At 44.1% G+C, this 14,882-nt stretch overlaps 1 long non-coding RNA gene and 1 other non-coding gene across 3 annotated transcripts in view; both read left to right on the top strand.

Moving 5' to 3' along the window:
• Positions 1-5,876, top strand: part of LOC147347689 (uncharacterized) — a 28,981-nt gene extending 23,105 nt beyond the window's left edge. The window contains exons 2-3 of one of the 2 annotated variants that reach the window (XR_015152482.1): positions 2,540-2,588; positions 5,031-5,238. This is a non-coding gene — a long non-coding RNA (uncharacterized LOC147347689). Of the gene's footprint in view, positions 1-2,539; positions 2,589-5,030 lie in introns of both variants that reach the window. The other variant, XR_015152483.1, reaches the window with a different exon arrangement.
• Positions 5,877-14,156: 8,280 nt separating this feature from the next.
• LOC147347688 (U6 spliceosomal RNA) lies at positions 14,157-14,263 on the top strand. The gene has a single exon (XR_015153300.1). It is a non-coding gene; the product is annotated as a U6 spliceosomal RNA (small nuclear RNA).
• Positions 14,264-14,882: the final 619 nt, after the last annotated feature.

Below are 14,882 nucleotides of genomic sequence, written 5' to 3'. Positions count from 1 at the left end.
CTCTGTCGATTTGGGAAGTATTGACATCTTAACAATATAAGTCCTCCAGTCTATGAACACAGCATGTCTCTCCATTTATTTAGGTGTTCTTTCCCTTCTTTGAGCAATGTTTTGTAGTTTTCAGAGCACAAGTCTTACATCTTCTGGATTAAATTTATTACTAAGCATTTTATTCTTTTTGATGCTAGTGTAAATTGAATTTTAAAAATTTGGAATTTTTGAATGTACTGTTTGATGAGTTTTAGTAAACTTATACTATTGTGCAAGACTCATCAAGATCTAGTTTTAGAATACTTCCATCACCCCCAAAAAGTTCCCTGTGTGTACTGCAGTCAATCCTTGCTCTCACCTCTTTATTCCAGGCAACCTCTGAACTGTTCTCTTTCTCCACATTTTTTTCTGTTCTGCACATATAAGCAGGTGCTTATATTTATATAAAAAACAATTATTGATATAGACAACGCAACATCCATCTTAGGACTCAAAAACAACACACGTCCTGACCAGTCCAAATGACCTCATCTCTTATGGTATCAACTAGTTAAATGAGATCTTGGTTCATCCTTCTGTCTGAAAGGAAAAGAAAGGAAAGTTAGTCACACAGTTGTGTCTGACTCTTTGTGACCCCATGGACTGTAGCCCACCAGGTCCTCTGTCCATGGAATTCTCTAGGCAAGAATACTGGAGTGGTTGCCATTCCCTTCTCCAGGGGACCTTCCCAACCCAGGGATTCCTGGGTCTCCTACATTGCAGGCAGATTCTTTACCAACTGAGCTATTAGGGAAGTCCCGCTTATGTCTGAGGAAGATATCAATAGTCAGGCTAACCAGAGCAGGCTCTGCGGGGGTTAGTTCTTGAGAAAACACCAAGGGATGTGTCTGTTCTTCCAGATATCTAAGGCTTGCAAGCATGCACTGAGTTTCTATTGGACAAATCTACCGCAGAGAGAGACTCAGAAGGAGAGAGGACCGTTACGGTTCTTTCACTTCCTTCAAAACCCCAAATTACAGGCGTTGTCCAGGCACCATTTAGAATCCATTAGAAACTGCTGTGTGTGGTTAGCTTACTAGAATAAAGTCATGCTGGGAGTGAGGTTCAAGAGCTGCAATTGTGTGAAATGTGAGGTGGCATCATTAAAAAGTGAATGAAATGAAAACAGGGGCTGGCAGAGGAGGAGAGCCAATCACGGACTGCCAATACTGGATTCAAACACAGCTCCACCGTCCAAGCCTAAATCCTCTGGACGATGCCCGGGCATCGTCATAACTACAGGGTTTTCTACACTCCCCTTCCCCTGAGCCTTTGTTGATCTTCCCTTTGAATTCCCAAGACCTCACATTTATGTTTTTGTTCAACAGTTCTCCTAAGGAGGGTCGAGCCATTGCAAACAATGACTCAAAGTGCTTTCATTAGCTCAGATAAAAGGCTCAGTTACTTTAACCTACTTCTTCCTGCCAACTACAAAGGCAACAGGAGACTCAGATGTTACTAGGAGTTGCTAAGAAGCACTTTGCTATTGAAAAGAATAAGACGACCAGGTTTCTTAGAAGACATTAAAATCTCTCCTCCTGAGGGGTTTATGAATTGTTTAAAGGGTGGGAGATGGGGCTGTATTTTCCCTTGGGATGAGGGCCTGAGAACCTGGGAGTTTGAAATTAACCAGGTAAATATTGAATCAGAATTCACTGGAGCTGCTGTTGTATCCTTGTCAGCTCTCAAGGATATGACAAATATTTATCAAGGACCTACTATGTGCCAGGCACTGTACTAGGTGCTGGGGATACAGCAATGAACAACATGGGCAAAAATCCCTGCTTTTCTTTCATTCCGGTGGGAGAAGACAACACGATAAACAAAACAAATGAAGGAAATATATGTGGTACATGGTACTAAGGAGAAAACTAGAACAGGGGAGAGAGAGAGTTCTAGGTGCGGAGGGATCATCAATACCTATGATTGTAAATACAGTGGCCATGGAAGGCTCCACTTAGAACGTGGAAATTGAGTGAAGACTGAAAGAGCTGAGGGAACCACTCATGCAAGCATCTGGGGAACAAGCAGCGCCGGCAGAAGGCGCGAAGGCCTTGATCTGGGAGCGAGCCTGGTATAAGCAACATCCAGGAGCCAGGAGGACCGGAGGGGAGACAGAGAGGGAAACTGGGAGATGAGGCAGAGGACAATGGGAAAGGGGCCTTGCAGGCCATTAGGATGACTTTCGCTTTTTCCCAGAGTGGGATGGGAGCCATCGGAAGCTTTTGAGCAGAAGAGGGACGTGGTCTGATTTAGGTCTTGAGTTTTTCGTTCCTGGTTGCTCTATTGACTGCACTGGTTAAGATACTTGGCATCCTCCTGGGCACACAGTGTGCATTCCATAAATGTCCATGTTTTGGTGTCTTCCAAATACACGCAAGTTATCCTTGATTGAAATTTGGAACATTTACTCATATAACTCTATAGTCCGAAAGTAGCACCTTCATTAACGTGTGGATGGTTTGCAATTGTTCAGCCATTCATTCGTTTACCAAATTTTTATTAACAGGTGCCACAAGGAGCCAGGCACTGTCATTTTAAACACTGAGGACTCAATGGTGAGTGAATAAGCTAGAAAAAGTCCATGCCTCAGAGGGGCTTTCACTGGAGTGATGGGAGGGCAGAAAACAAACAAATAATATATAAATAAACAAATACACATATAATGCCAGGTGGTAACAAGTGCCAAGATAAAGTACGTAAAAGGTTACTGAGGGCGGGCCATTTTAAACACAATGGTCAGTGATGTACTTCTTTAGCTCATCAATAGTTGTTCAGTTCTCACGGAATCAATGGACACGAGTTTGAGCAAACTCGGGGAGATAGGGAAGGACACAGAAGCCTGGTGTGTTGCAGTCCATGAGGTCGAAGAGAGTCGGACCCGACTTAGCGACTCAACAACAACTCTATGGGCAGGCTCTGCGCTAAGTTCTGAAGCATTTTCTATACAATCTCTGCCCTCAAGGACTTAGTCTGTAGTGGGCAAAATTCTATGGTGGCCTCTAACATTCCTGCCCTGGTGCACACACCCAGCATAATCCTCAAGACTTGAGTGAGGATTAGTCACATATCATAGTGACTATGGTGTGAGAATCACTCCTTTGATCGCGTCATGTTGTATGGCAGAGCTAAGAAAGGGAGGTTACCTGCTGAGTTTGACTGAATCATGTACGCTCACCCTGAAGAAAAGATTGAAAGCAGGAAAGGGACTCAATACCAGGAAGGTTCTCTGCTGCTGGTTTTGAAGATGGAGGGGGACACAGGGGAATGGCTTCTGAAAAATCGAGAGTGACTTGGGATTAACATCTACCAAGAAGACAAGAGACCTCAATTCTACAACCACAAGGAATTGAATTATGTCAACAACCTGAGCGAGCCTCAGAGCAGATTCTTCATCAGCCAAGTCTCCAAATCAAGCCCAGCTGACACCATAATTTCAGCCTTGTGAGAACCTGAGCTGAGAACTTGGCCAAGTTGTGCCTGGTTTTCACACTGGCAGAACTGTGATATAATAAATCAGTATTATTTTAAGTAGCTAAATTTGTGGTAATCTGTTATTTAACAATAAAAACAAAGATAGACTCTGATAAGACTTCTGGTTTCTGGTCCAGCATATAAGAGGCTAAAAGTCACCTCTCTGTCCTAACAACAAGTGAAAAACTGAACAAACTTGAGAATCAACTCTTTTTAAATCTGTAAGAGAAGGGAGGTCACAGGACAAACCGCTGCCCCCAGAATTAGACAGACTGACAGGCAAATACGAAGAATCACAACTTACTGGAGCAGAAACCTTTCGGGAACCAGGGCTGGAGTAAGGAACTTGAGCTGTAGTTGACAAATTGCTGGAGGCTTCATGTGGATAAGACTAAGAGATAAAAACTCCAGAGGGACCCAGTAATTGGGAGCCACTCCACATTTCTGTGAGCTTTGCCTTCAGAATCTCTAGCAGGTCCTCACAGTGAGTTTCAGACAAAAATCCCCCTGTGATTCCAGCAGAAGAGGAAAAGGAGTCATTTTGAAATACACCTGAAATACATTCTGCTCTTAACAAGCTCTGTTCTTGGGAGAAACTATTTAACCAGAGCTAATCTTCTAGGGTCCTATCAAAGACTAACTGATCTTGGGAGAGGAAAATACTTACCTAGCTGGCTCGAGCCTTCCATGTGAGAGAAGAGAAATACCCAATTCCAGAGCCCACGCCAGTCATCCTGCCCTACTTGAAGAGTAGGCGGGAAACTGAGAATTATGTGTGACGTTCACAGTCCAGAGGCATAGGTGCACTAAAAGACCAAGTCCCAGGACTTCCCTGGCAGTCCAATGGTTAAGACTCTGTGTTTCCACTGCACTGGGTGTGGGTTCGACCCCTGGTCAGGGAACTAAGATCCCACACGTATGGTACGGCCAAAAAATTTTTTTAAAAGAAAAGAAAAAAGACTGATTCCTAATCATAGGATGATAAAAATAAACTAATGCTCCCCTTTCTGTCACCCCTTATCACCACATCACTGAAGAACTGTTTATAGGAGTTGTTTCTTTTTTAAAACTCAGCACACCACATCCAGCATTGAATGAAAGATTACAAGGCAGACTAAAAGGCAAAAAACACAGAAGAGATGGAGCAAGCATGAGATTAGGCTGAGATATCACAGAGATGTTAAAATTATCAGGCCAGGAATTTTAAATAACTATGATTAATATGCTAAGGGGTCTAATGGAAAAAATAGACATCGAGCAAGAATAGGCAGGGTAGGGATTTCCCTCACAGGTCAGTGGTTAAGACTCCGTGTGCCCCATCCATGGGGCCTGGGTTTGGTCCCTGGTGGGGGAACTAGATCCCACATGCTGCATGCTACAGTGAAGATCCTGCATGCCACAGTGAAAATCAAAGGTCTTGAGTGCCGCACCTAAGACCCAGTACAACCAAATAAACAATAAAAATTTTAAAAAAATCAATAACAAAGATATTAAAACCTTTTAATTTTTTTCTTCTTTTTCTCCAGGGACAAGGTACGTTTTCAGTTCCTTGGCGCTTCCCCACTCCTCCTACTGATGCTTCATGGACTTACCTCCCAAATAAACTAGAGTCTCGGGGTCTGCAAAGAAAGAACTCAAGTAGGGCTAGCTTCATGTGTGTGTGACCTCTGAAAGACCTTGTGTCTAACTGATTTAACTCCACTGTTGCCATCTTGAAATTATTAATAATTCATAAACAAGGAGCCCCAAGTTTTTATTTCACACTGGGTCCTGCAAATTACATAGTCAGTCTTGAACGCAGCTTAAGACAGTGGTCTAGCATTCTATTTAGGATTGGGGTCCTTAATAACTGTGTTATTCCTGGGCTCTGAAATTATGATTCATCATTCTATTACAAAGGCGTGATTGAGAACTTAAGAGAACAACTGAGTTTCACTCTTCTGTCAGGAGTCACATTTTGTGCTGTAAGACTTTCATTGGTGATCACATAGCTTGGGTTGGGATTATTCCTTTAAGGTCAAAAGAAAGCTTATTATATTTGTAATGTTTCGTCACTGATGCTCCATTGGCCTGGTGCTCATTATTGCAATTACACAAACTTTTATTTTCCTGCAGAAAAATTTCCAAAGATTTCCACGTCTTTGGGCCCTTCCAATCAATTTCTGAATGTGTGGTGGCATTTCCCATGGGAATAGTCAGTGGCTCAGATTCCTCTGTTTCTCATCCTATTTGTATTAATATAGACTTTCAATCCGTAAAAATCTGTTCTCATGGGGAAGTAATTAAAAGAAACATGGGAGACTGTTTATGTGGAGCTGGACCTGCTCTGAATGATGAAATACATTGATTAAAATTCAAGACTTCGGCCAAAAGAGGGAACTCTTCTCATTTGTTGGTTGGCCAGACCAAAGCACTTCACACTTCAAGCGGGCTGTGTTTCAAATGGCTGGGCAATCCTCTCCCTCAGAGTCATCACACCTCTTCAAGAAAGCTTTCTACTTTCCAGATTTAACATCATCAGATACATACCTTACTCTTCCCTCTCATCCCACAATAATCAAATAAGATAGTTTCAGCCTTTTCAACTAAAAACAGTCTCCCAACAGAAGGTCTAAACATTAAAGAATTATTGAGTGTAGGTGGAAAGCAGAATACCAATGTTCTAAACTTCAAATGGAAAAAACAGATTTGTGCATGGAGGGAAAGGTAGACCAGATGAACTTCTGCTAATTTCAGAGCTAATAAACTGGTCAGGGAAACTACACAGGGCAACAGCCAAAAGGCCTTTGGGGAAGTAAAGGCTTTGGGAAAATCTGCTAGAAAACGACATGCTGACATAGCCACATGGAAATGGTTGATGGGAATCTGCAGTAGACGCAGATTTACCCTTAGCCTCAACCTTGTTTTCTTTCCTTCTTGGCTTTGCTCATGGTGGCTCTTCTACCAGCCCCCTTCAGCTAGTCACTCCCCCTCATCCCTCTAAGCCTTTCTCTTGATGTAATTTCCTCCCGGAAGCCTTCCCTGCCCTCTCCTGCTGCCCGGTCCTGGGTTGGGCCACAGTGATTCAGCACTGCTCCACGGTGCTCCCCAAACTCACTGTGCGTGGATCTTTGCTCAAACAGGCTGTCTACTGTGACTCCCCCCACTGCACTGTAAGCTCTTTGGGAGCAGGCATGATGCCTTATTTATCTTTAACTTTTGCACACAGCTGCAGCTTCTTACTAAACCTTGGTGGGATGACCATGTGATTGGCTTCACTGCCTGATCTCCTTCCCAAGAACTGTGACCACCATGACCACCAGAGCCTTCCCAAGGACAAGGATGTAAAGGAAGAGGCACTGACTACACAAGACCTTAAAAAGTGAACTCTTCCTGGTGAATGAAAACGGCAGCTGGTCAAAGCTCAAATGTGATCTGAAGGGGAACATCTGCTATCAGACCACACCCGTGGACTTGGCTAGTTCTTCCTTATTTGAGGGTGTGTCGCTTCCTTTTGTCAGATGTCACACTCACCCCATGAGGAGGAGCTGTTTGTTTCTATTTTTAATGTTTTGTTTATAATTCTAATTTTAACAAAGTAGGTGCCTGGAAGGTCCCTGAGCCTCCTATTGGGTGCAGGGCTTGCATTACAGATACAATGGTCTCTGGGTACAGTGGGCATAAATGAATACAGGGTCTGAAGGTAAATAGGACACAGCCACTCAGTTCATCACTCTCTAGGCTTTCCTGACAAATGCAAAAGTGGACAGATTCTGGGAGCTGGCAGAGCCACGGGCTTTCCGTTAGAACGGATTCAAGGAATTCCCTGGTCCGGGGGTTAGGGCTCTGTGCTTTCACTGCCGGGGGCCCAGGCTCAGTCCCTGGTTGGAAACTCAGATCCTGCTAAGTCATGTGTTTCAGTCTAAAACAAACAAACAACAAACTAGATTCAGTTCTGGTTTTCTCAGCTTTTAGGCAAGTCACTTCAGTTCAGTCCAGTTCAGTCACTCAGTTGTGTCTGATTCTTTGCAACCCCATGGACCGCAGCACACCAGGCCTCCCTGTCCATCACCAACTCCCAGAGTTCACTCAAACTCATGTCCATCGAGTCAGTGATGCCACCCAACCATCTCATCCTCTGTCGTCCCCTTCTCCTGCCTTCAATCTTTTCCAGCATCAGGGTCTTTTCCAATGAGTCAGTTCTTCATATCAGGTGGCCAAAGTATTGGAGTTTCAGCTTCAGCATCAGTCCTTCCAATGAATATTCAGGACTGATTTCCTTTAGGATGGACTGGTTGGATCTCCTTGCAGTCCAAGGGACTCTCAAGAGTCTTCTCTAACACCACAGTTCAAAAGTATCAATTCTTTGGTGCTTGGATTTCTTTATAGTCCAACTCTCACATCCGTACATGACCACTGGAAAAACCGCAGCTTTGACTAGACGGACCCTTGTTTGCAATCTTCCATTGATAACTTTAAATGGCATAATTTCTATACAAAATACTTGAAAGGAGATAATCAATCAATGTTTCTTCCTTTGTCTCTGCACCTGTTTGCCTCAAGGTCACTCACTCAGCAGCCTCTCTATGGTAACTGCCCTTTGAAGACTTGTCTCAATTATCAGAGGCTTAAGAATCACCTTGCTAAAAGGCAGTTCCCGGGCTCCACCTCCAAAGACCATGGAACAGTGGGCCGAAGTGACATTTTAAACAGCTCTCTCAGGTGATTCCGAGTCAGGTGGCTAGCTGTCCACACTTCAGGAAGCACAGTTTGAAAACTTCAGTCTTTCTTTGTCTTAGCAATAAGACGACTTCCCTTTTCATCGGCAACAGCCTGAAGAAAAGTCCCTTTATACCAAAGTATTTAATTAGATGCTCCGCCCTGTTGAGGAAGTGCTGAGGTTAAAAAAAAAAAAAAGACAGTAAGCTGAGGAGGTGTGGAAGTGGTGGAAGAGGGTGGGGAAAGCTGGTGGTTTTCTTTGGCTTACAGAATGCTGTCCACACTCCTTGGATTTAGCAGATGGCTTCTGCTGGACCTGGAGACACAAGAGGTGAGACTGATGGGAGAGCTTCCAGCTTACATCACCAAGACTTAGCCTGTGTGCTAAGTCGCTTCAGTTGTGTCTGACTCTTTGTGACCTCCATGGACTGTAGCCTGCCAGGCTCCTCTGTCCATGGAATTTTTCAGGCAAGAATACTTAAGTGGGTTGCCATACCCTTCTCCAGGGGATCTTCCAGACCCAGGAATCGAACCCATGTCTCTTGTGTCTCCTGCATCGCCACCTGGAGCTTAGAAGTACGACTTCATTTTCTTCCTTTACGAGCTATAAAATTCCCTCTCCAGCACATCCATTCAGATGTAAACATCAGTACTCATACACAGCCCTAAGCCAAATAGAAGAGGCTTTGCTATCACCAGAGGTTTAGGGTTGCCCAGTCCCTGTGGCTTCATTAGAATGGGAAAAGGAGGGGTGAGTAGACACCTGCTCAGCCTGGCCCTTGCAAAATCCCCTCTGAGACTTAGAAAATCCACGGGGTCTTGGGCTGCCTCATCTCGCCAGGTCCTCAGGCCATTTTGCAAAGAACACCTGGCAGGGGTTCCCCTATAGGCTGATCACTATCTAGGTGCCGCCTCTTGCTGGAATTTCTCTCTCGATTCTTATTTCCCACCCTCCCTCCTCTTTCTGAACACCATGGGCATCTGAAGTTCACTGCTCTTTGGGGAAGTGCAGTATGCTGCTTTCAGGGTTCTTCCATCCCATGCAGCTTCTTCACCTGTGTTCTCCAACAAGTCTCCACTACAGAAGCCAGGTGGTTCTCTCAGCTCTGCGTCTATTCAGTCAACATTTTATTTTTCAGTTGTGGCAAAATACTCATGATACCAAATTTACTATCTGAAGCGTCTTTAAGTGTACAGTTCAGAAGTGGCAAGTATATTCATTGTTGTGCAGTCCATCTCCAGAACTCTTTGCATCTTACGAAACTGAGACTTTACACCCATTAAACAACTCCCTGTTCCCCTCTTCTCCCAGTCCCTGAGTACTCACTTTCTATATTCTGTCTCTAGGGATCTGACTGAGACATACAGTATTTGTTCTTCTGTGACTGGCTCATTTCATTCGGCATAATATTCTCCAGGTTTGCTCACGCTGCCACATGTGTCAGAATTTCCTTCCTTGTTAAGGCAGAATCATATTTCATCGTATGTAGAGACCATGTTTTGTTGATCCATTCACCTGTCAGTGGACACTTAAGTTGCTTCCACCTTTGGGCTATTGTGAATAATGCTGCTATGAACATGGTGGACAAATCTCTCTTCAGATCCTGCTTGCAATTCTTTCGGGGCCCTTGCCAGAAGTGGAATTGCTGGTGGCTCAGATGGTAAAGAATCTGCCTGCAATACAGGTGACACAGGTTCAATCCCTGGGTCAGGAAGATCCCCTGGAGAAGGGAATGGCTACCCACTCCAGTATTCTTGCCTGGGAAATCCCAGGGACAGAGGAGACTGACTGGCTATAGTCTAGGGGGTTGCAAAGAGTCAGACACAACTGAACGACTTACACTTCAACTTTTTTCACATTTCACAGTAACTCTATGTTTAATTTTGTTAGAAACTACAATATTGTCTTCCACAGTGGCTGCACCATTGTACACTCTAACCAGTGGTGCACAAGGGTTCCAATTTCTCCCCACTCCAACAACACTTGCTTTTTTCTGATTTTTTAATAGTAGCCATCCTAATGGGTACATTGTGATTTTCACTGGCATTTTCCTAATGGTTAGCAATGCTGATGAGCTTCTTTTCATGTGCTTGCTGGTCATTTGTGCATCTTCTTTGGAGAAATTCAACAAACGTTTCTTTGTCATCTGCAAGTTGCCTATCTAACGGCTATTTCCCCTTGTCCTCTGGCTGACCTCTGATTTCACTTCTCCCTGATGAGGTTCGGGGATAAGTCCTGATTCATCTAAGTCAGTGGTTCTCTATCCTGGCTAACCCACGGTGTTACCTGAATGCTGCCCTGGAAACCTCTGGATTTATGATTGTTAGTGGTGTGTCCAAGGCCAAAATTTCTATGTAGAAAAGAGGTAGAAATTGCTTGAATTATTCTATGCATGAAAGAGAACACTCCAGTCCAAGGAAGGAAAAGAAAACAAACAAAAAGTTACTTGAATGCTTACAAAGTGATTAATAATACCATAAGAAGAGTGTGAGCTAATAACTGGCCATCTGAATTTGCCACTGTGGCCATGTTTATCTATGATGATAGAAGAAAGGAGCGGAGCCATGGTTTTGAACAGACTTGAACCCTGGACTCTCATGATGAAAGTCTGCTACTCTACTGTCCAAGGGTTTTAAGTTTCATTCAGATCACAGGAGAAACAGAAAACTGGAAACCTTGGACAAGCTGGGGTATCAAGAGCTAGACCAATGCTTCCCTGGTGACCCAGTGGTTAAGAGTCCACCTTGCAATGCAGGGGACATCCGTTCGATCCCTGGTCCGGGAAGATCCCGCATGCCATGGAGCAACTCAGCCTGTGAGCCACAACGAGTGCGCGCATGTGCCGCAACTACTGAAGCCCTTGAGCTGTGTTCCACAAGAGAAGCCGCCATCGCGTGCCACAACTAGAGAAGGCAGCAATGAAGATCTGGTGCAACCAGAAAGTAAATAAATAAAGAGCCAGACCAGAACTGAAAGCCTCCTGAACTTAATCCTGCATCTGCCTCAGACCTTCCCTGTGGTTCCCAGCCAAGTCCTGAAATCTGGGTCAGTTACAGAGTATAGATGCAACACTAGAAAGGAAAGAAGTTGAGTTCACAGACCATTCTGAGTCCAAACCACGTAAGTCTTTAGAGATTAAATTTAACACCTTGATGTGATACCTGAGCCCAAACGAGTAACTTAGTTAAACTAATGGCCAGCCAGGTAGTACCGATCAGATTACCTGAGGCTCAGGTATATAGCAGAAGTAACCTTCTTTAGCTTCTTCTTTCCTGGATCTGGGTGTTATCAGATCAGGCATCATTTCTGCTACGGTTCCTTCAGTTGTACCTGGAGAGGGCCTTCCGGGTATGCACTGGCTATCACCACTTAGTGAGTCCCAGAGGCATGGCTGGATGGCTGGATGAGGGGTACACAGGATAGTCTGTGGCTGGTTGTAGTTCTCTACCTATTTCCAATTAGTCTATGCTCCTTATGGACAAATCCCAATGCATACCAAAATGCTTAAAGATGACACAGGGTCAGCTGCTAGTTGACAGCCCTGTGTGACAAGAACCAGCCATAGGAAGGTCTGATTCAATATAAAATAGTAAGAAGAGTATGTATGTCTCTAGGAAAGCCATTAAAATAGAAAACACAAAAAATCTACTTACCATCAACATTTCAGAATTTGCTTTCTGATTTACTCTTACAGATAGTATCAAACTTTGAAATGAACATGGATGAGTACAAAGTTTATCCACACTGCTGTGTGTGCTCAGTCATGTCTGATTCTTTGGGACCCCCATGGATTGTTGCCCGCCAGGATCTTCTGTCCTTGGGATCTCCCAGGCAAGAAAACTAGAGTGGGTTGCCATTTCCTACTCCAGGGGATCTTCCCAACCCAGGAATTGAACCCACATCTCTTGTATTGGCAGAGGATTCCTTATCACAAGCACCACCTTGGAAGCCCATCCAAAGAGCTACCTGTCAATGATTCACACCTGGCCTTGGAAATGGCTTGTTCGGCTTTGTGGTCTCCACAATGAGGACACAGGCCTGAAACTCCTCAAAAAAAGTGATTTGTGTAGGATGCATCTCAGTTTCAGAATGAATGGGAACAATTCCGAGGGACAAATTGTGAGAAGTAGAAAAGTCCATGAGGTGTTCATCCAATTGGATCAGCATGAATGTAGGTCCTGATACCATTTATCCTATGGAAGAAGCATGGTACTACTCAAAACTGTACCATGAAGTCTGTAAAGAACCTTGAAAATTAGGGAATTTTAAATCTTACAACTCTAAATGAAGAGAAATCATACCCGTGTATAAAATCAGTTCAGAATCACTGCAGGAATTTTGTGGATACAATAAGGCAAATGTAGGAAACAGAACACTTGAGAAAGGTGAAAGACAGCAACACTCAGAGATAACTGCCGGTGCTCGTGATCAGGGAGGCTGATTCTCCCAGTCAAAGTGTAAATGTTGAGACTTCCCTGGTGGTCCAGTGGTAGGGACTCCAGGCTTCCACTGCAGGGGGCGTGGGTTCAATCCCTGGTCAGGGCACTAAGATCCCGCAAGCAGTGCCCAAGCAACAGCAGGAGCAAAGCAGAGTACAAGGGGAAGTGTAAACGCCACCCTGGACAGAGAGCCACCTTGTCTGGAGACAAAAGGTTGAATGTGGGGCTGGAACTGGCTTGCGGGTGAGACACCTGATGTCTAGAGGGAGCCTTCAATGACTGGATAACGTGCAGAGAAGTTTCACTGCTGGGCTGTTCCTGGAAAGGTGAGGAGACTTCAACAAAGGGGGCCAGCGGCTTTCATGGCACTTCTGGGCAAGCACTGGAAGGCATCGGTACGAGCTGCTCTTTCCCACAAGCCCACCTCAGGGCGCAGATATATTGAGATACAATTAAGTCAAAGCTGATCTGAGTGAGCCCAGATTGGTCATTCTTCCCTAAACCTGCAAGAGACACTGGCTCATTGGAGCTCGTTACCCTCCTTCACCCTCTCTCCCCCACAAAAAAAAAAAAAAAAGCCACACACAAAGACTGAGAGAAGGAGAATTATCACCAGAAAAGCACCCAAATGTAGGAACTTGGAGTGACAGAAGACGGGGAGAGGATGAAAATTGAAGGTAAGAATTAAAAAATGAAGACCCAGAAACAAAAATACCAAAGAAAAGGGCAGAATGGAAGCATGGGGAGAAAGGAAAAATGTGAAAATTCAGGCTGCCAAAACAGTATTTCTAGCAGCAGACCTGGGGTCGGGTAAGTTTGGAAAACACGGTACTCTGTATCTAACCATTCCATTTATTTTGCAATTTATAATGCAAAATAGCTTATTGATGGCTTTGAGATCAATTGCAATAAAGAAACCCATTTAACTCATAAATTTAATTAAATACAGAACCTCTTTTTCCACAATACCACCTAGTAACATCCTGTAGGGTTAGAATTATACATTATATGTTTATCACATGCTTATACACATTACAGTAAGATAAGTAAATACCGTGGTTATAAGAAAAGTGTCTACTTATAGGAAAAAGCAGGATAACAATGGGAAAACCAAACTTGGTTAGGAGTCAGCAGAGCTGACATCAGCTGCTGACTCTCCGATTCTGCATATCTACGTAGAAAATACACCGTGTGCAGTTTATGTTGCTGAAAATCCAAAATCAGAGAGAATTCCAATGGCAGCAAGGTTTAGAATTCTGGTTTTTCTCCTAAGAAGATTAATCACTTGTCCAAGTTACTTAACCTCTTCAGGCTTCAATTTACTTATTTAGAAAGTGAGGGACTTACACATCAAGATTTCTGTTATCCTGTGTGTGTGGCTGTGTGGGGGTGTGTGTGTGTGGGTGTGTGTGAGTGCGCCAGCTCAGTGGTGTCTGACTCTTTGCAACCCCAAGGACTGTAGCCTGCCAAGCTCCTCTGTCCATGGGGTTTCCCAGGCAAGAATACTGGGGCGGGTGCTCGCTCTGGCAGCACATACACTAAAACTGGAACAATACAGAGAAGATTAGCATGGCCCCTGACCAAGGATGACATGCAAATTCCTGAAGCATTCCATATCTTTTTTTAAAATAATAATACTGGAGTGGGTGGCCACTGCCTACTCCAGGTGATCTTTCCGACCCAGGGATTAAACCTGTATCTTTTGCATCTTCTGCACTGGTAGGTGGATTCTTTACAATGGCATCACCTGGGAAGCCCTTTCTATGATCCTACCAAACTTGAAAACCTTTTGTATCACAGGAGCTCTGATAATCCAAAAAAAATCCTTTCAATGGGTAGCAGGTGATTCTCCTCCCACTCCTCAAAAAAAAATTAGACAGCGTAAGGACTTCCCTGGTGGTCCAGGGGCTAAGAGTCTGCACTTCAAAATGAAGTGGTTGGGGAACTAGGATCCCACATGCCACGTGGTGTGGCCAAACAAACAAGAGAGTCCAACAACATATTAGTAGTTTGACATCTCACTCAAAACTCAAAGGAGCCAATCATTTTCTTCTATTGTGGATCTCTGAGTATAGACTGAAAGCCAGCTTTGTGCTGCCTTGACATAAGGTGTAAAGCAAAGTCCTTATAATATGAATACATGATGTCTTCTAGGAGTCTGACCTTGGACACTCTTGAGGCTCCTTTAGATCGTAAGATGAAGCATCTTACGGACATACATAACATCTCACAGAAAAACC

Source organism: Bos grunniens, chromosome 23 (assembly GCF_055505025.1).
Source record: "Bos grunniens cultivar Pamir isolate PY7600 chromosome 23, Bosgru_T2T1.0, whole genome shotgun sequence".
In the NCBI taxonomy this organism is placed as follows: Eukaryota; Metazoa; Chordata; class Mammalia; order Artiodactyla; family Bovidae; genus Bos; species Bos grunniens.
Note: the sequence above shows the minus strand (reverse complement) of the source record. Positions and strands in the feature narration are given on the sequence as shown.